General features: G+C 41.0%; 1 protein-coding gene across 3 annotated transcripts in view; it reads left to right on the top strand.

Annotated features, from left to right (window-relative positions):
• Positions 1-21347, top strand: part of LOC122734204 (casein kinase I-like) — a 98176-nt gene that overhangs the window by 65349 nt on the left and 11480 nt on the right. Inside the window, exon 3 of one of the 3 annotated variants that reach the window (XM_043974951.1) lies at positions 17912-18037. The exons of the other annotated variants lie outside the window; for them this stretch is intronic. The gene's annotated coding sequence lies outside the window, so the exon portion shown is untranslated. The remainder of the gene's footprint in view (positions 1-17911; positions 18038-21347) is intronic. 3 annotated transcript variants of the gene reach the window in all.

Here is a 21347-nt window from a genome sequence, read left to right on the forward strand (position 1 = left end):
GAGATTCAGATGCTATTTTGGACACTTACTAGCTGTGTGACCCTGAGCAAGTCAGTTAGCTTCTCTTTGCCTCAGTTTTTTTCATCTCTAAAATAGGCATAATAATGTCATCTACCTTGCAAGGTTGTTGTAAGGAGCTAATGCTATAAAATATGTAAATTGCTCTGCAAACCTTAAAGAGTTATAGAAATATCAGCTCATAAAAGCTAGCACTTTAAGGTTTATAAAGCATTCATGTTGTTTTTGTTGTTGTTGTTGAGTCGTGTCTGTCACTTTGGGACACCATTTGGGGTTTTCTTGGCAGAGATACGAGAGTCATTTTTCATTTTCCTCTCCAGCTCATTTTACAGATGAGGAAACTGAGGCAAACAAGGCTAAGTGACTTGTTCAGGGTCACACAGCTGGTAAATGTCTGCGGCAGGATTTGAATTTAGGAAGAGGAGTCTTCCCGACTCCAGGCCTAGCACTGCATCCACTGTGCCACCTAGCTGCCCCTTATAAAACATTAGCTAACATTTATCTAGTGCTTTAAGATTTACAAAGTACTTTATATAACTTAACTCATTAAATTCTCACAAAAACCTTGTGAGGTATAGGTGTTCTCATTATCTCCATTTTACAGATCAGGAAACTGAGGCTTGGAGGTGGTTAAGGGACTTCCCACACAGGGCTAGTAAATGTCTAAGACAGGATTTTAATTCAGATCTTGGTAGTGCAGAAAGCACTAAAGACTTTCTGAGAATTGATCCATCCAGTGCTGGATGCAGTGTATTCAGGGAGGAGCCAGGTTTCAATGAAGGCTAGGAGATGGAAGGATTGGGAGAAAAAGAGGTTCCAAATGAAAAGAAAGCTGTTTATTATGGAAGCAGTATTACAGAGGGCATGGGGTAGAAATAGGACATGAGTGGTATCAGGCTAAAGAGTGTGAAGATGAAAGAATGGGAATTGGGGATTGGGGATAGATTACCAAGTAGCAATGATTGATTGAATAATATAGGAATAGGGGAAGTAACAAGTGATAGCAAGTTTGCTAGTCATAGCAATAGTAGTGGGTGGCAGATAAATTAAAATGCTCATGGTCTTAAAGGGGTTATGATTTATAATGCTTATGGTCTTAAAGGGATATTGCTACTCATGGAAGGGTCAGGAGCATAGGACTTCTTCCTTCTCCTTTGTTCTATGGGGCAGTTAGGTGGCTAAGTGGTTAGAGCACAGGCCTTGGAGTCAGGAGGATATGAGTTCAAATTTGGCCTCAGACCCTTGACACTTCCTAGCTGTGTGACCCTGGGCAAGTCACTTAACCCTAATTGACATCTGAGGCCATCTCCAGTTGTCCTCATGTATATCTTGCCACTGTACCCAGATGGCTCTGGAGGAGAGAGTGAGGCTAGTGATTTTGCATATCCCTCCCTCACTTAAATCCAATTCATTGCAAGTGATGACATCACCCCCTGATGTCATGGTCTTCTTCAAGAATGAAGGACAAGGGGCAGCTAGGTAGCTCAGTGGATAAAGCACCGGCCCCAGATTCAGGAGGACCTGAGTTCAAATCCGGCCTCAGACACTTGACACTTACTAGCTGTGTGACCCTGAACAAGTCACTTAACCCCCGTTGCCTCACCAAAAACCAAAAATCAAACAAACAAAAGAATGAAGGACAAGCAACAACAACAACAACAACAACAATGTGAAAGGGAAGTGAGTGGATACTGTCAGGTCCCCCTGTGGTCAGGGCCTTGACTGGGATCAGGAAGGGGTGGTCACTGTTAGAGCTGGAACCAACCCTCTCTTCATCCCTGGCCCCCCTTCCCCCCAATCAGTGAAACGGCCTTCTCACTTTTAAAAAGATTCAGCCTTCAGTCTCTTTTTCCAAGCCAAGGTTTCCAACTTCATTAGGCCTGTGTGCTACCAAAGCATCAGGATGAACAGTGGAGGTCAAATGTCTGCATGTGTAGTCAAAACATGACTGTTTTGGATATCTGCCATTATATATCGATATATTACATATTACATATATTATACATTATATATTGCCTGGCAGTGTTCCATTTGAATCTCTGCTTATCCAGAGCTAGGCAGTGGGGAGAGATAAAGGATTCTAACTATTAACAGAGTAAAACCTCCTATAGAACAAGTGGACACAGAGCTGTGTGACCCAGGATATCACTTAACCCCTCAGGGCCTCAGTTTCCTCATCTGTAAAATGGTAATAATTATAGCACCCATCTCCCAGGCTTGTTGCAAGGACTCCATGAAATTGGGTATGTGAATATTCTGGGGCTATTTTGGATAGACTCACTCTTGGCTTCTCTTACCTGAATAAAGTGAGATCTTTTCATGTCTAAGATCAGGAAATCTGTGTATAACATGAATAATTATTGATTACAAAGACAAATTCAAACTCTGGCCTTAAGGGCTGAAATAGACTGGAGCCTGACAGCCAAGAACTGGTGGTGGCATATTATAAAAAGCTACATGGAGTGACCTAGCAGCAACATAGAGAAGAGAGAGGCTCAGCGGGGCATCTGTCTTTCCCCAGCATGCAGCTGCAATTGGACGCCATGCATTTTTCATGTTCTGGCTCTGCCTCCAGGTGTACCCACGTCAGGATAAGGGGATGATGGAGGTCAGCTCTGTATTATACTTTGACTTCATGGTGAGCAATGAATCTGTCAGCTTTGATACTTACTATCCAGATACCCTCATCTCATATGAGAAGCTAAGGCTCTCAAGAACTGTGCTTGTAAAAAGAGATCTATTTATTCATGGATGTAATCCCTGGCATAAAGAATTAGGTCTGAATGGGAGGCACAGGCCATGACACTCCTGCATCCACTCCAGCCTACCTCCCTCTACCTCCTATTGTTGCCTGGCCTCCTGAGCTTGGGCAACTGTTGCTGCCAACACCTCGACCCTTGTCCCCCATCAGTGTGGCTATGGACAAGGCTGCTGACCTCATCCGAGTGACTTCTTTTATTACAGCACTACCCCCCCTTCTTTTGTCACTATGCCCAGGACCGCCTCTGGACCAAGCCTCGATTGGGCTGGTTCCCCCGCCCCCAGCCCTAATTATTGGAAAATATCTCTCACATCTGTTCCCTTTTATGTACTCACATAGCTACTACTCAAGTTCAGCCACTTATTACCTCTCCCCTGGCCTATTGTCATACATAGCCTCCTAATTGGTCTCCCTGACTCCAGTCTCTTTCATCTCCTATCTACTATGGGGTAAAGCCTCTATCATTTTGTCCTAGTTAGAGAATTATTCAGTGCAGAGGTAGCCCTGAATGACAGATACAATTTGGATTGGGAAGGGGGGGTTCCTTGGGCATTAACAGCACCTAGTACAGTGCCAACAGGCTATTCTCTGACACTTAAAAGCACCAGGTGGCTCGACCACTTGTGGGGGAAATAACTGATATAGGTATCCTAGTTAGGCCTGCAGGTAATCCAGATAAGTAACCCTAGAAATATAAGGACTGACCTCTCCAGTGCAGCTCAGATCCATTTCCAGGCCCTGGTGTTACATTAGGCAAACCAAGCAAAGAACAAAACAACTCCCCCTACCCACCGAAAAAAAACCAAACACAACTGCATGGGACCCTGCCCAGTTGTGAAAAGTTTTTTTTAGTTTAACCTGTCTATATTCTTTCTCTTATCCCTCAAACCCATGGCAAAACAGATTGGGGAGGGAAGAAATTCCAAGTAGCAGGAACAGACTGGATTGATAGAATAATAAAACGCATTTAAATGGACATGCTTTCCCAGCATTGCTGAGGAAAATCTTAACTAAAAGAAGGCCTTTTAGATGTCACTTTTCTCTTGACCATTTTATTGCCAGGAGCCTGATTAAGTTGGAATTACTTTTAATTTTCTCAGGAAGTGCACAAGGTGATAATTAGCGTGATGTGCAACTTGGCAGTTGTACTTAATGATGGGAAGCAGTGGAAATGCTGGTCCCTGCTGCCTGGTGGGAGTCTCTAAAAACCAAAGAGTCTACACACTTTTCCAGATTCATAATGTTATAAAAAAACAAAAAAGAAATTCTACAACATAGGAAATATAGTTAGTCAAAAGTGCCAGGTATCATAAGGTTTACCACTGGCCTTGACTTTGGACTGGGCTATCTGAGGAAGTTGCTCATTTTGAAGATATCATTGGGAGGAGGAAGGAGAGGGAAAAAAGCATGTTGCTTTGTATTTGAATTTGTCCATTCAATGTTAACTCAATTATTTTTGTTACTACTATTTATCATTTTTTCATGTATATAGATGCTATCTGTAATATTTTATCCATGTATATAAGTGGAGGAGACTAGCAAGGAATGTCTCTACAGGGACATTGAGGCTGTGTGGAGTAGGCCACTCTGTGTGATTTGAGAAGGGCCAGAAGGCCTTCTCTGTATCACGTCTTCCATTTGAACACTCCTGTCATATATCAACATAGAATAGAATTTGGCACAATCTAGACGTATGAAGATTTGAATAGAGACCATTCCCCTAGATATCTATTTTAAGACCTTATAAGTCATCTACACTTTAGTGTGGGTTGATTTCTCAGAACTTTTGCAACAACAAAGCAAGAGAACAAGTTGTTTTATGGTAGGAGAGATAGCTCTCTAACACAGGCCCACTGCCTAGAGAAGTCTGTGTGAGGGATCCTGGGCAACAGGGCAGAGTGTTTGGGTACTAGGCATGAAGGAGGCAAGATATCTCAGTTAGATTTCACTTACTTCAGTTGTATTTGGAACTTGTCCTGAATCTAACCATTTTTTTTGTGCCAGATTTGAACTCAGGTCCTCCTGAATCCAGGGCCAGTGCTTTATCCACTGTACCACCTACCTGCTCCCAATCTAACCATTTTTAAGAAGCTAATTTATGCCTATCAGTAGGTTTTGATTCCATTTCTCTGTAAAGTATTCTAAGTTCCTGTATTTGATTTTTCAAGTTTTGGAGGAGGGGTGAGCAAATTATATGAAATTTCCTAATGAAAACTAAAAGCTCTTTCTTTGGAAAATGAATTACAAAACTTTCAATCAGTTACATCCTGATGAAAAAGAAGCATGATGCTGTATTGTTTTTCATGAAGGCATTGTTAAAAGAGCCTCTTTCAAACTGTTCGACTTCTTCTGCTTTATTTGCAAGGAGATGAACATAATTTTGGATGTCTCATTCTAGCCAAGACATATTATAGGAAAAATTCAGGTTCAGTACTGAAACTTTAATAGCAGAAGTCCTAATGCCACTGTTGAAACATGTGCTTGTGAATTCAGTGTCAGAGACAGAAGAAAAGGATCAAGTTTGGTTTTGTGAGATGGGCAAATGGTCAAGCTTGTGCCTCGGCAGAGCTTTTTTTTCATCTTGAGACTTTGATGATCCCCACTCTGCCTAACACAAGTAAATTTCATTTGATTTCCTTTCTTTTTTTTTTTTAGTGAGGCAATTGGGGTTAAGTGACTTGCCCAGGGTCACACAGCTAGTAAGTGTTAAGTGTCTGAGGCCGGATTTGAACTCAGGTACTCCTGACTCCAGGGCCGGTGCTCTATCCACTGCGCCACCTAGTTGCCCCAGACCCAGCATGTTATAATAGATAGAACACTGAACTTAAGAGATAGGAAGATCTTAGTTCAAAGCTGCCTCAGACACTTAATATTTGTAGTCTTAGGAAAGCCACTTCACCTGTCGTGGCCTCAGTTTCCTTATCTGTAAAATGGGAATAACAAGTATAACAGTGTTCTTGGGAGGATCAAATGACATCATGTATGTAAAGTGCTTTGTCAACATCAAAGTGCTACAGAAATTTTATTTTTATTATTTATATAAAGCACGATAAGTTATATATAGCAATAAATATAAAATTGATACTTTAAAAGCTATTAATAAACAGAGCAAATTACACAGCTCTTAATGAAGAGGTTTTTTTTAGGTAGTGATGGTCTATATGCCAAGAATAGAGTACAGAACTTGGGAGTGTTTGTTTAAGAGCCATAAAGTACAACATGGTATAACTAAGCCTGGCAACTGAACAGAATGGTACAGAATTTCAGAGCTGATGGGGACTCCAGCAACCATTTAGTCCAATCCATGCATGATTTCCTTCCACAACAACCCCAACCAGTTTTGGACTGAAGACCTTTAGTGAGGAGGCGCCCTCAAGTATTTAGAGACAGGCCATCTAGACCTACCCCCTCATTCTACAGATGAGAAAATGGAGGGGGAGCCAGGAAAAGTGACTCGTTCCTGGTCATCGAGACAGAGTTTGAACCCATGACTTCTTGACTCCATGTCCAGCCCACTCTCTGCTCATGGCCTGTGTCAGCGCTTTCCTCTTTTGCAGAGTTCTCATTGTTAGCAAGTTTTCCTTGACTTGAATCTCAGCTTGTTGCTTTCTGACGTCCACTCGTGGCTCTAGTTCTGCCTTCTGGAGACATGTATAATAACGCTAATCTCTCTTCCACCTGACAGCCCTTCAAATACTTGTGTAAGAGTGGAGGCTGATTGAGTGGATCAATCAATCATTCCACCCAACTTAAAGTAACAAATAAGATACTCTGGCCCTGATACTTTTATCAGGTGAGAACATCTCCAGGAATCAGTCAATCAATCAATCAATCAAAGGCATTAAACTAATGGACAGTGTGGAGGTCTATAAAATAGCAAGCCACTTCAGAATTGCAGCATTCCACGAGTGAGGTGAGAGAGACCAGTCCCAGACAAGACCCAGAAGGAGCCACTTGGGTCACAGGAAGATGAAAAGGAGTAAAGCCTTAGCCATCCCTCCCTCTTGATCAGAGGATGATTTTGTGATCTTCAGGGCTTCTCATCAGCATCCTGGGGGGCCTCTGGATAGCTGCTAACTCTATGTGCATTGGGGGCCCAGGACAAGCTAGGTTTACTGAGGAAAGGCAGCATCAGGACTGCAAGGAGCCCAACAGAAGGCTATATCTAATAATACCTAAGGCAGACCTTCAGGTGAGCTCATGAAGGGGAGAAAAGGCCTGCCAGGATCTGTGAGTCACCCACTCCCTTGGCCGCACGGGCTCTTGTTCTCCTGAAGCCACATTCTTCTCTTCTGGCCTCTGTGTACTTGTGAGAGAGTGTGCCTCTGGTTTTGGGAGGGGGAGATGTGTTTGGATCAGCAACAAGCCTTCTGGGTTACCCTTAGAACTCTCAGGGGAGAAGATGTAACTAAACTCTGAGGAACCAGTTTGCCAATGAGAGTGGCATTCAAGACAGTAAGACCCAGAATCTGCACTTCACTTGAATACAGCTCTTATGCCCCTTCCCCATCTTTTCTTCCCTAGGCTAAAAGCCCTCTATCCTTCCACAGATCAAGTCAATTAAGTCCATTAAGTCAATGCCTTTTATCCTCTAAGTTGCTGTAGCTTATTGGTAGGGACAGGGATTGAACCTGTGATCTCATTGGTATAGGGAACTTTGAGGTGAAGAAATTCCTACCAATGCAGGTCAGCATTTTCCTTGCAACTTAGTCTTGCAGTTGCCTAGAACATTGAGAGGTTAAGTGAATTCCCGGAGGTCATGTGAACAGTCACACCCAGGTTTTTCTGGTTTCAAGGCTCGCTCTCCATCCACTAGGCCACACACTCCATCTTCTCAGTAGTATTCCTAAAATGTGGCATCCAGAATTGAACACAATTCTCCTCCCATGGGTCCAGCCAGGGCAGAGTACAGCAGGGGAATCCTTGCTTCTCTCGATGGCCATGATTATGTTGCATTCATTCTACAACATCCCTCAGATCTATTGCTTTGCAATGCTTCTCTCATCTTGCACTTATGCCACTGATTTTTTTGGACCTAAGAGTAAGACTTTATATTTATTTCTACTGAATTTCATCCTAATAGATTTGGTCCTGTGTTCTAATGAGTCTTTTTTGAGTCCTTATTGTCAGTCAGCATGATAGCTAAACTTCCTAGCTTTCTGGCATCTGCAGATGCGATAAGCATGCCACTTGCACCTTTATTCCAATCATTGATAAAAAACATTCACTACCTCAAGCCCTAGTACAGATCCCAGAGGCAGTCCATTGGAGACTTATTCCTTCCTTTTTGGTTTTAACCAATAGCTTTTGTTTTTTCTATCACCTTTGTTTTGAAATATATTCCTTCTTTTTCCTCAGAAAACTATCCTTGTTTAAAAAGAAAGAATAAAAACACGAGGAAAAAGCAGTTCAGCAAAACTATGCAACACATGAGTTTGTTAGTATCTATAGTCTTTCATAGCTATTGTCCCCCACCTCTGTGAAAACGAGAGTGAGGTACATTTTCTCTATTTTTCAAGGCCAAGCTGGATAGAGACCACCTTCTAAGAAGTCATTATACTCTTTGGGTCTGGCCATTTCATAATTCCACTTCTGAAATAGATATAACCATGACTTTTGTCCAGGCTGGTCTTTTCATGGAGCAGCCCAGTGGTATCCACTGAATGCTACCATGTAGAAAGATTCTAGCTGATTGGTTCAACCTCAAAATTATGGCTGCAATGGTTCTAGAATCATGCTGGTCTCTCACAGGTTTGGAATGAAGGGCTTCCCATCAATTGGTTGCCCTTTTTCCTTTGCACAGGCTTAAAAAGATCATTAGATGGATAAATGGAATGTATAAGCAAAGAGAATCTTAGTGGAAGTGACTTTCTAGAAGGCTGTGTTCTTAGAAAAAGACTGAGAGTCCGAGGGATAATCAAAAGAATGCGATTCTGCCAAACACATTACTAGTGAATGTGTGTACAAACATTCACTGTTGCATCCTACCTGCCCAGATTTTAGGGGAAACAGAAAGAATGACACAGATTTGGGACCCTTTCAAAATCAAAAAGGGTACAGGAAGGGTCCTGTTGTCAGTGTAGCGCTTTGAGCCTAAACCCATTCGGATACTACTCCATTTCATCCTTGTTTTTATCATGAAAAGTTGACAGGTAAATGTGAATTCAAACCTTTGACCCATCCTCAGCTGTCAAGGCAGAAAAGATAATGAATTACTATAGGTTTTCTGCAGTTGGCAGGAGCTCAGTATGAGTCTGTTTGCAGTGAAGTTGCTCCTTCTTGTAGTTCTGGATTGGAATGGAGACAATCGATAATTGGCCTGCTCAAAACAAACAAGCAAACAAAAAACCCAAACCCAAAACTCCATTATTGGTCATGCACAGTAGGGAAAGGCTAATGAATGGTGCTGCCTCTATCTTAAATGAATTGAGATATTATTTAACAAAGTCGCATAATAAGTAACGGGTATTTTCAGAATGTTTTAGGGAATAAAAACCACAACAGGAAATGAAAGCATTTTATTGAATTTCACTGGGAGGTGATTTCTATCCAGAGACTGGAATTTACAATTTGGAAACTGATGAAGGTGCTGTCTTAGAGTTTGCATTTTTCTTTCCAGTTTAAAAACAAGTTGCTCATAATAAAGGGAAAATACATAAGCTTTTGAGTACATGAAGATGTTTTAATAGAATAATAAGCAAAAATTACAGAACAATCTATTGCCCTCCACTCCCCAAATATATCCTCACATTTTTTTTTTGCAAGGAATCAGAGTTCCTATAGAACAAAAGTAAGTCTTTAATAATCTTTTTGAAAATTTGGGGACAAAGACATAAAAAGCAATGAAGTTAACGGGCTTGGTTTTTGTTTTTCTTTTTTTTTTAAGTTAATAAGCTTTCCATTTGATTGTCAATTGTGGTAGTAACTTTGTTAGATAAATGTTCTGTGCCTACAGGGACAGGGGAGGCATATATATATATATATATATATTTGAGAATGGTTTTCTAAAATGTTGGAAAACTGCATGCTATACCATACATATATGAATTCCATTCATTACAAATGTGAAATAAGAGAAATAGGAAAAAAACCATGTTATTGTCTCTCCCGATTTTCTCCTCATTAATTTGAAGGAATGGAGTTCCAGAGAAAATAGAGATAACTGCAGTGGGAGATTGGGATGGGGGTTCAGTGGAGACCATAGGCATGCATAGAGTGGGCCAGGCATGCCAGCATCCCCCGAGTTGAACATTATCAATGCTTAATGCTTGCTCCAGGGTGTGTCCCATTACTGCCCCCCCATACACCCCCACCCCCATGATGGAGACTGCAATGAAAACATTATATAGGGCAAACCAGCTGAGGGATACTTTCAGATTATTATCTATTTAAATGAACATAGGTTCTTTGATAACTTACCTGGACAGGTTGGAATATTTGGGTTATATAGCTTCCATGTTTTAATGCAGTTAGCTAAGTTCTCCCTCATTTCTCCCAAATGGAACTATGCCAAGAATAGGGTGACTGGGGCTTTATCTAAAGGCAAGATACTTAGAGGGCATTGGCCACACCATCCTGGTGGTGTTTCTTTTCTGTTCACTCTGCCCCTGAGGCAGCAGTGGTGGTGCTGTGTCGCTATTCAGCAGATTGGGGATTTTATGATGTTCCTGGGGCTGCTGTGGAGATGAGTCTACCTGCCTTACCTCCTCCACCCATTCCATGTGACTTCCTTTCCCTTACATGGTGATGGTCACAAAACTGTATAAAGAGGACAGAGTGTGCGAAGAAGCAAGGGAGTGGGGAAGGAAAGGGAACAAGTGTTTATAAGTGCCTACTATGTGCCAAGCACTGAGTTAAGTGCTTTATAAATATAACCTCAGAACATTATTGCCTTGAAAAACTGTGAAGATGAATTGAAGAGAAAACCAGTCTGCAGAAAGCTCAGCTTATGCTTCTTTGGCTTAACTGTCAAGAACTCAGGGTTGCTTCCATGCCGTGTTGAGGTCTTGGAGAAGGACTTTGATGGAGGAAAATGGAACAGGCCAGCTAGCTTAGTGATTTCTAGTGATCTCTCCCCATTAGTGACAACTGGGGAGGTAATATATTTAGATTCAACCACCTCAGGACCAGATGCTACTTCAGAAGATGAAGTCAGGAAGAGTGGCTGAACCTGATGTGATAAATTTAGAAGATGATATAATTGTAAAGGCATGCAGAGTTCAGTTTTCAACATATTTCAAAAGAAGGGTCCAAAATAATGGAAATTATCATAGGATGGTGATTTTACCAAAAAGGGGGAACTGAGAAAACATTAGTATCTTTACAATTATATTCCTACTTTCTCTTCTCTCTTAAAACCTTTATGAGCATGATCTCTGGAGGTGTTGAAAGTATACTTGATAAAGACCTGAGAAGGGAAGAGGAAGATAATTTATGTAGCAGACCACATCTTCACAATCACAGGATTGACTCAGTGGCACAGAGAAACTAAGATCTTAAAATGTCTAACGCTTGTTGATTGCTCCCTCCCAACTCCCCAACAAAAGAATTCAACAGTGTGGTTCTAAACATATCTGTGAAGCAAGATATCTCCAGTACATATGTTAATATCATATTTGATATTATTTGATAGATGCAACCACAGACCTAACTTTTGTTCAACAATCCACTGAGTATGGCCATCAAGAGATAAAGAAGAGGGAGAGAAATGCTCACCTAGGGTTTTTGCCTGTGTTATTAGAACATCTGAATGGGACATAAACCCCTCGATGGCAGCTAGTTGGCACGATGGCTAGAGCACCAATCCTGAAGCCAAGAAGACCTGAGTTCAGATCTGGCCTCAGATGCTAACTTGCTGTGTGATCCTGGGCAAATCACTTAACCTTATTTTCCTTAGTTTCCTCATCTGTAAAATGAACTGGAGAAGGAAATGGCAAATCACTCCAGTATCTTTGCCAAGAAAACCCCAGAGGAGGTGAAGAAGAGTCTGAAACAAATGAACAACAGCAAGAAAATTCCTTGAAAGCAGGGGCAGTTTCATTTTTGTCTCAGTATACCCATTTCATTGGGCAGTGCCTGGCACATAGTAGGTGCTTAATAAATGCTTGTTGATTGAGAGCCTGTAGAGAGCTCAACTAGAAGAAGGTAAGGTTCTTTAAATGTTCATTTTCATTGACAACATTTCACTAATTGGATCACATACCAGAACACTGCAATGCCTCTTCAATGAAATATATAGTCCTTTAAAAGAAATTAACCTAACCATCCATGCTGGAAAAAAGTGGATGAGAAACACATATTGTCTGGATTACAACATTCAGTTGCATGAGCAGTCCATTGAGTTAGTCCATCAGTATGCATGTCTTGTGCAGGGGGTTCAGATATCCAATGACCTGGGCCTAGAATTTAATAGGAGAAGACAAGGCTGAATTACATTTAGGAAGTTGCACACTCTTTTCAGTGATCCCAGGCTACTCATGGCTTCAACAGCCCATATCTTTAACACTACTATTCTCCTTGTAATGCTATATGGCTCTGAATTATGAAGCATCATCATTTCAGAATAATCAAAATTGCAGGTAACCCAAGAATGATGGGTATAGGTAGGTTGTGACAAATTCCAAACAATGACATGCACTTGAGAGGTGACCTAAAGGCTAGGAAAAGGGATGAGAGGGCAGAAGAAAGGTTTCTGGCAGAAGGAGGCAATGTGGGAGTTGGTATGACTGGCCTGCTGGCTCTTCCATGAACAAGTCGTTCCATCTCTTGGCTCTGGGCACTGGTTCTGGCTGTTCTCCGTGTCTTAAATGTTGTCCCCTTACTAGCTGTGTGACCCTGGACAAGTCACTTAACCCCACTTGCCTCACCAAAAAAAAAAATTAAATGTTGTCCCTCCTGGCTTCCCTTTCTTTCTTTCAAGTCCCAGCTAGAGGCCTACTTTCTATAGCAGGCCTTTCCCAAGCTCTCTTAATTCTAGTGTCTTCCCCTGCTGATTGTAGTTCCCATTTATCTTTGTTTCTAGCTTCTTTGTACATATTTGTTTGTTTGTCTCCTCCATTAGACTGTGACATCCTCTCCTTGTATGCCCAGAGCTTGGTAGGTGCTTAATACATGTTTTTTGACTGGAAAAACCCATGATAGCTTTAGATTCAGAAGACTCATATTCAAGCCCAGTTATTTTTGTGACCTTGGGCACATCATTTAGCTTCTCTGGGCCAGAGTTTGTTGCTTTGTCAAATAAGAAGGTTGGATTAGATGACCCCTCAAATGTCTTCTGGCTATAAATGAATGATGCTGTGATTTATGAAAAAATGTAGACAAGAATCATCCAGTAGGGAAGGTGTGGAAGGGTTGCACTCTGCACTGGTGAAAGTAATGCTCACATGGATAAGGTCCAAGCTGCATTGACGTAGCAGAGTCACGATTTATACTTGCTCCCTCATATTCCTTGAGAACTATGATCTCTGCTTGTACCAGCCCCACAACACACAAACACGTGGGTCTTCCTTGATGAGGCATTTGAGACCCTATTAAGTTGTAGCAGCTGGTGTTTAAGAAGCAGCAGCAGATGGAAACTGCAAAGAAGAGGTGAGGATGCAGAGACTCGGGAGAGATGACAAACCACCATGTAGGTAAACACACACTGTAGTCGTGTGGTAAATTTACAACCCACTTAATATTTTGGTAGGTTGCTGAGAATGACTAATACAGCCTAGAGATAGGGCACAGAAATGTGGTCTTGGGGGAATGTAAAGATAATAAGGCTTAGGGAAAAAAGGAGGAGGTTTATAAAAGGGGATGAAATTATGTTTCATAGGAGCATGGTGGGTAGGCGTGACCTTGCATCCTTTTTGGGTTCATCTCTCTAGTGCTAACATGGGAGATATATTATCATGAGTGGGATGGAAGAGTTGATGGGATGCAGGAAAGCATCAGCATGTAGTTGGGGACCAGTGAAGATGGAAATCATAATACTTTTTGCACAAACACCCCAGGAAAATTAACCTCCCTGTACACCCGGGAAATGAGTACTGTGATGGCTATTTTATAGCTGAGCAAACTGATGAATCACAGTGAAGTTATGTAACTCAACCAAAGATGTACAATAAGACATGCAAAGGGCTGAAAATAAACCAGAGATTCTGGCTCCTCAGTTCTTCATTTAACCAAGCATGGGTCTCTCTCAAACACGAGGTCCCATATACCAAGAGGGAAGGCATTAGGAAGTAAAATCTGATGAGGTATTTTTTTTCTAGAAATATTACAGTTGTCATCCCCAGGGCTGTGGTACTTGCAGGTCCTGGCAGGTGAAGATAGGATATGTAGATATATTTCTGGGAACTCTTCATAGGATGTTTCCATATCAAAGACAATGCAGGCAGAAGCACCAGTGCTTCTGAAGAACAGCACACTTGATGCAGCCTGCAGAAAGAACAGCCATACTCTAGGACAGCTAAACACAGTCATTGGAAGTCTTCACTGTTAGTCAACCAGGATTATTGCCTTCTGACTTCAGCCTTTTATCAGATGAAAGAAAATCGTCAGTGTAAACTGGCAAATTTCTTCAGTCCTTCAGCATTCATAGTTGAGGCCTCAAGTAAGAAGCAGCATGACCCTCTCAAATACTGAACCCCAAAGAGAAAATATGAACATGGATTCACAGGGCTTTCCATTTTAAAATTTGCCTGTCCCTTTACATCTTAATTTATTAAGCTTACGTGAATAATCACGAAAATAAGTCATGGCCATTTTACAAAGTGGAGGCATTGGTCTAAAAGAATATAATGAGTTCTCTGCATGAAAATGTGTGTTTATGGGGGCGGCTAGGTGGCGCAGTGGATAAAGCACCAGCCCTGGATTCAGGAGTACCTGAGTTCAAATCCAGTCTCAGACACTTGGCACTTACTAGCTGTGTGACCCTGGGCAAGTCACTTAACCCCCATTGCCCCACAATAAATAAATAAAAATAAAAAAAATAGAAACAAAAAAAAAGAAAAAGAAAATGTGTGTTTATATACAGACTTCCAATGCCTCTGCTACAGGAATTCCCTCATGTAACCTTAACCAAGCATGGATGGCTAGGTTAACCACGTGGGGGCAGTAAAAAAAGGAAGTGTTGGGGCAGCTAGATGGCACAGTGGATAGAGCACCGGCCCTGTAGGCAGGAGGACCTGAGTTCAAATCTGAACTCAGACACTTAACACTTACTGGGTGTGTGACCCAGGGCAAGTCACTTAACCCCAATTGCCTCACAAAAAAAAGGAAGTGTTGGTGATTAGGAAAGAGTGCTTTTGAAAGAAAATGTGTGCATAACCAATGCAAATCTGAATACAAATTCTGAATTGGTTGCCTTACTGGGCCCTGTTCACTACGAGGCAGGTTACATAGCATGTTTCTTTGTGTTAGGAAAAAAACCAAAAAACAGATGCATGAGTTAAAAAGGAGATATAGTTCTTACCCATGGAGTTTGCAATTAGAAATTGATAAAAAAAAAAAAAACAGGTGCTAACACGACATAGACTAAATTGGTAATAATTTATAGGCCAAAAGAGATTATCAGAGGCAAAATTGAGAAATTTATCTTTAGCATTCTTTCTCCTCCCCAAGCTTCCCTTTCTGTGTTCTCTGCTTTGTAGGGCCCCATCCATCCTTCCTCCCCTCTTCTTGCTTTCTATCCTCTCTCCTCTAGCAACTCCATACTTTTCTCTTGCCTCAAGCCTATCTTTCCTCTGTAAGCTTCACTTTCCCCATATAGAAGATACTGATAATATTTCTTCTGTTGCCAGGTGAGGGATCATCTGGTTATTGTTAGGAAAATGCTGTGTATATCTTAAAGTGCTAATGAAATATGTTATATTCTTGTCATGACAATCTAATTCACACTAAGGTGCTAGTGACTTAATGAGTTAATGTGTGCTGTTCCTTATGGAAGTAATTGCATTAGAAAAGAGAATTCAAACGCTGGCAAAGAATTGTTAATGGTAATTTGTTGTGTCCTCTCCACCATCCTCCCACCCCCAATCACTGGCACCAAAATATAGAAAGAGGGTCCTTTTGGTGTTCTTTGTGACAGCATCAGCATTTTCTGTCTAATCCAAGAGGTTCCATGAGATTGGCTCGCCTTTTTCCAGAATTTTAGGAACTGCTGTCCACTCATCTTCAAATCAAGCAAGATTCTGGCTTTTGTGGGGACAGAAAGGAATTCTTAATATCTTGATTGCCGCTAGGCTGTAGGGAAATGGTCCTTGAGGGATTCTTTTAACTTCCCCTCTCATGTTATTGGAAAAAAGGGACTTCTGTGATCTGTTTTCATAATCTAGGTATGAAGTGGAAGAGGTACAGGTAAAGTGAGCACTCCTGGAGATGGAGAGAAAGGGGCCAATCCAATCCAAAACAAAACAAGCAAACAACAACAAGACAATGTGGAGGAGAGATCATAAATATTTGGCAACAGATTAGATGTGTGGGACAAAATGAAAACAATTTAGAGCTGGAAGGAAACTCACAGATCATCTACTGCATCTCCTTCGTTTTACAGATGAGAAAACTGAGGCCCAGGTATGTTATATAACTTGGCCAGGGTCACATTTCAGCAGTAGGATTTGAACCCAAATCCCCTTACTCAAGAAGCAGGACTTATTCCATTTTACCACATTGGAATCTAAATCTAAACCGTACCCTCATAACAATGCCAAATATAGTAAACTATCCACTCCCATTTTATAGACAAGGAAACCGATGTTCTAAGAGGTCACCTAGCTAATAAATATTTGAGGCAGTATTCAAATCAAGATCTTCTAACTCCAAGTCTATCACTCTTTCCCTTATGCCATGCTGCATTGAAGGGGGAAAAAGAGGAAATTTTCGAAAATGATTAGAGGTGACATGCCAGGGAAACAGCAATAGGGCAAGGGTCTGGAAGCAGTGTTGGGCCCATGAACTCAGGCACAGTTTGTAAGATCAAACTGGTTATCTAAGATAAGAATGATCAGGTCTGAAGTCATGGGAAAAATTAAGTACACAGGAATAGGCAATGAGCAGTGTACATGGAGGCCCCAAAGTCTTGAGGACCTTGGACAGGTCTTAGGGGTTAAATCAAACAAATATCTGTAGCCAACGAGGTCAGGTTATTTTGAAGTAGCAGCTCCAGCAGAAATACTGTAGTGAACCTGCTGCATTTTTTTAGACTTCTGGCTGGGCCTGGGTAGCTCTGAGCCCACAGGTGCATCATTTTGGCCTGATGGAGAGCTAGAAGCTTGTAGGTAGACCCTGTTCCTCAGAGAGACAGCTAGAAGGTGTAGAATGACTGTGAAGTTCTTACATAACAATTAGGAGGCTGGGTCTCTAGAATTGAAAAATTGTGTTATTGCTAATGTTGATAGATAGGGAGGCTTGGAAGAGGAGTCAATTTGGGGTAGGAGCAGGATATTTCCTAACTGCTCTTTTAGCTTGATTTTCCTTATTCCATTTCCCAGAATGCAATGGTAGCTTTATCATTTCTATTTTTCAGAATTCTTTTTCCCGATCCTAAACACTTTGATTAGATCTTTTGATGCAATGGATAGCAGTTGAAACTAAGATGGCTATAAAAGTACCCTTTAATGGAAAGGAAAACATTCAGTAGCAATGCTCTGATGTCACAAAGGATTTCAGAAATAAAAGATAATCGGATTTCATTTCCCATAAGCTTATGAGATTTCTCCCCCTCAGGGGACAATTCCTCAACCATTAGATGACAACTAGTGGTTAAATTAGGAAATACAAGTTGGATTTATAGAATTGGTCATAACACGAGCCTCTTTCTACCCCTTCCCTGGATGCCTCTTAGCTATTTTGATTGATTCATTTTTAGTGTTGAGTTCAAAAATTAACAAATCATTGTTCATCTGGTAAGGTGAATGCTTAATAGGACTTCTGCTGTAAGATGATAATGCCAAGGGTTGGAATCTGGTGGAAGTAAAATATTTTAAATGCAAAGGCAGTGATGTGGGCCATACACTGTAGGGTTACCGTGGGAACCGTAATCCGGAATTTTCATGACTTGTCTTGTGTGATTACAAATTTAATGCTGTAGGAGGATTGTGTTGCTTTTTTTTTCTTCGTTTTGAGGATAATTTATTTGTGAATAATCAGGATTGGATCAGGCTTAGATATGACCTGAATCTGCCCAAACTGGAAGGTTCCTTGGTCCCGCAAGAAATTGAAGAAACAAATGGAGAGGAAGAACAACACTTGAAAAGTCCACTGGCACAGGGCATGGTAAGTTTTCACCTAGGGAAGTGAAGGAAGGAGAGCTTTGCAACTCACTTTGACTCAGCTTTGAAGTCATGTGAAAATGAGGGCCCTCCACCTCCCCCAAGTTTTCTTCAACATAACCCTGTGGCCTAACCCAAGTGTAAGCAACAGGACTGACAGCATGAAAGGCAAGGGTGTTGCTTCTTTGGCCTGATGCACTACAGCAAATTGCAGATGGTGACATCTCACTGTGGAGGACTGAAGGAGAGCTGCAGCTGCCAGAAGCAGTCTGTTGTGCAGCAAACAAGAAGGGTCCTTTAGGAGGAAGGGCTTAGGACTTCCCAGGAATTGGAATCTACATTCAGGCACATGAGGACATGTCTACAAAAGACCAACTATCTAGGTGAAGCAAAGTTAATGATATAGGATGCCAAACAGCTGAATGTTTCTAATGGTCACAAATATCTGGCTGTAGATGTTCTGTAAATATCCAGCTCTTTGGTATTCTACAGATGACCAAATAGCCAAAGAACTGCCCGAGTGTTTCTGTTTTCCATTTGTTTCAGAAAACAATAGGCTGTGACACTGTGTCAATAAAAGCTATAGCTGTAAGCCAAAGGGCAGCCTTCACATCCATATATGTGACATAGAAGAACAAGGACAGACTGTCCCACATGTGTCAGAGCACTGGGGTGTCTTGTGAAATCTGAAGGACAGCAATATCTTCATTGCATCACTATGGAGATAGGTGACAAAGTTTCTGTTACTTAAATAGAATCTGCCGGGAGAAAAGTATTGAGCGACATTATAAAAGACTGCATTTTGTTTTGTTATTTTCTCAGAATTGCAGAGAAGGTGCTGACCTACATTGGAGAGGGAGTTTCCTATTATCAATGAAACTATACGTCTGGCCCCTATCCCTAATCTCTTAGTTTCTCAGATAAATATATATGCGCCTTCCATGTTGCAAGATATCCAAACCTCTCTGGGTACTGTGTGCCCTACAGAAAAATTTGAGAAACACTCTGATAGATGATGAATATGGGCAGACAAATGGTGAATGCAATTCACTACAGGGGAGTGGAAAATGATAAAGATATGAGTTACAGAAAATCCAAGAAAATGAAATATGCCTTTTGGGCCAGATAGCACACAGAATTTAATCTGAGAAAAAACTTGGTTAACAGTGGATAAAACCATTAAAGTTTCAAAAGATTCCTGGCATAAAAATAACAAACTAGATCTGAAGAAATGTGAATTGAAGTGGTCCCAAGGAGTCACTCAAGTCCTATAATATGGTCATGTTGATGTGATCTTTAATACAAAAGGATTGCTGCCGCTCAGCCTAGAAAAAAAGGAGGAATGTTCTAGAATTGCTAGAACAGAAGAGGGCAACTGGACTTTAAAGTTTGGTGTTTTCTACTAGGAGAGGCAGCTGCGAAAGTGGATAGAGAGCTAGCTGAGGCTAGCTCGGAGCCAGCATGACCTGGGTTTTAAGACCTGCCTCTGACACAGGCTGGCTGTTTGACCCTGGGCAAATCCCTTAACCTCTCAGTGCTCTAGCTGACTCTCTAGGACTAGAAGTTGTTGAGGTGTCAACCTTCATTGATAAAAGGAACTTCCTCATCTAGAAGTTCCCTATATACCAATGAAATCATAGCTCTAACCTGTATTTCCTTTTTTCTACTAGGAAATCAGAGGCAGTGTGGCATAATGGCTAACCTATTAAACGCAGCATTACATAAGCCCTGGATTCAAATTCTACCTCTGACCTATACTAGCTAAGTAATCATGGGCAATTTCCAAACTCTATAAGCCTCAGCCAACTTTCTAATAAGATTTATCTACTGAGTTACAAATGGGTTGAGATGACATCTTGAAGGTTGGGGAAATCCCAAATCATTGTGGACATGTTAGGAGAACCAGGGTAAGGGGACTACCTGAAGTGCACAAATGGACTATACAACTAAGAAATGAGAAACTTTCATTTTTTATATAGTCCAGACGGATAGATAATGAACAGAACATCTACATTTGAATAAAAGATTTTAAACAGAGATTAGATAATTTTGTAGAGCAATACAAAAAAGCCTGATGGAGGCCTAGGTGAATCTCCTATCATACTGCAGAAGTAGGCATAAGTACTTTTATGTTAGAAACAAGAAAGATAGGTAAAAGAAATGTCTATTGAAACAGACTGATATAAAACAAGAAAATGGGAAAGTTCACCTACAATGAGAGCGATTTAGAAGTAAAAGCAATGTAAAATTGATTAAAAAGGCCAGAGTTTCTGAAACACCATCAAAAATCAAAAAGAGACAAAAGAAAAAAAGGAGAGAACAGTAGAATTTACTGATTTCAAGATTAATCCAAGTATCAGAAGTAAAATTGATATCGTAGATTCATGCCAAGATAGTTCCAAGATAGCCAGTTCTGGCTGTCCCCATGTTCCTGTTGGGGGCATATTGGGGTGCTAAGCCAAAGAGGATTGGTGATTGAACTTGGAAGAGCCACTCACCCTGCGGGCCTAAGGAATGAGGAGAACTGGCTTTTGGTCTCTTTCAAGACAACCTCTCTGTCTCAGTCCCCATGGGTTGTGTTTGTCCTTAAAGTAAATTGGAAGAGCATGTGGGCCATTGGAAGGGATAAGGGAATAGGAACATCTCCACTCAGGCTCTGTGGTTTGGATCCAACCACATATATAATGCTAAGAATTTTCAATTCATACACCAGCCCAAAGTGTTAGTATTTAAGTAGCCTTTTCCACCATAACATGGAGATAGGAAAGACACTGGCCATTTGGTGCTCTATTTGAGGAATGGAACAGTGAATGTATCTACATGTCTTCCAAGATGTCACCTTTGTGCCATCCAGGAAATCGGTAATTTGTGTTACTTGTTTGGGATCTATTTGTTCAAGTGCAATCAAAAGATGAAATTGGTTTAATGGTAAAGCCATCCAAAATCACTCTGGAAGAGTCTTAGATTCCATTTCACATTGTATGTACTCTGTGGTGCTCCTTGGGTTACAGAACATATGGCAATTTTCACAGTATTTAAAAAATTGTACCCTTGGGTGAGAAGGAAAAGTTGAAAATATATTTGCAAAGATGCTCTTTTAATTTTATTTTATACATACATTTCTCTCTCTCTCTCTCTCTCTCTCTCTCTCTCTCTCTCTCTATATATATATATATATATATATATATATATACAAACACACACAGTTGAAAGAATGAACTACAGTGCAAAAAGAAATCTCTACATCTCTAGCTGTGTTGAGCCTATTTCCACCCCCTTTTCTAGACCCAACTACCCATAAACTGTCCTAGACA

The sequence above is a fragment of the Dromiciops gliroides genome, chromosome X (assembly GCF_019393635.1).
Source record: "Dromiciops gliroides isolate mDroGli1 chromosome X, mDroGli1.pri, whole genome shotgun sequence".
In the NCBI taxonomy this organism is placed as follows: Eukaryota; Metazoa; Chordata; class Mammalia; order Microbiotheria; family Microbiotheriidae; genus Dromiciops; species Dromiciops gliroides.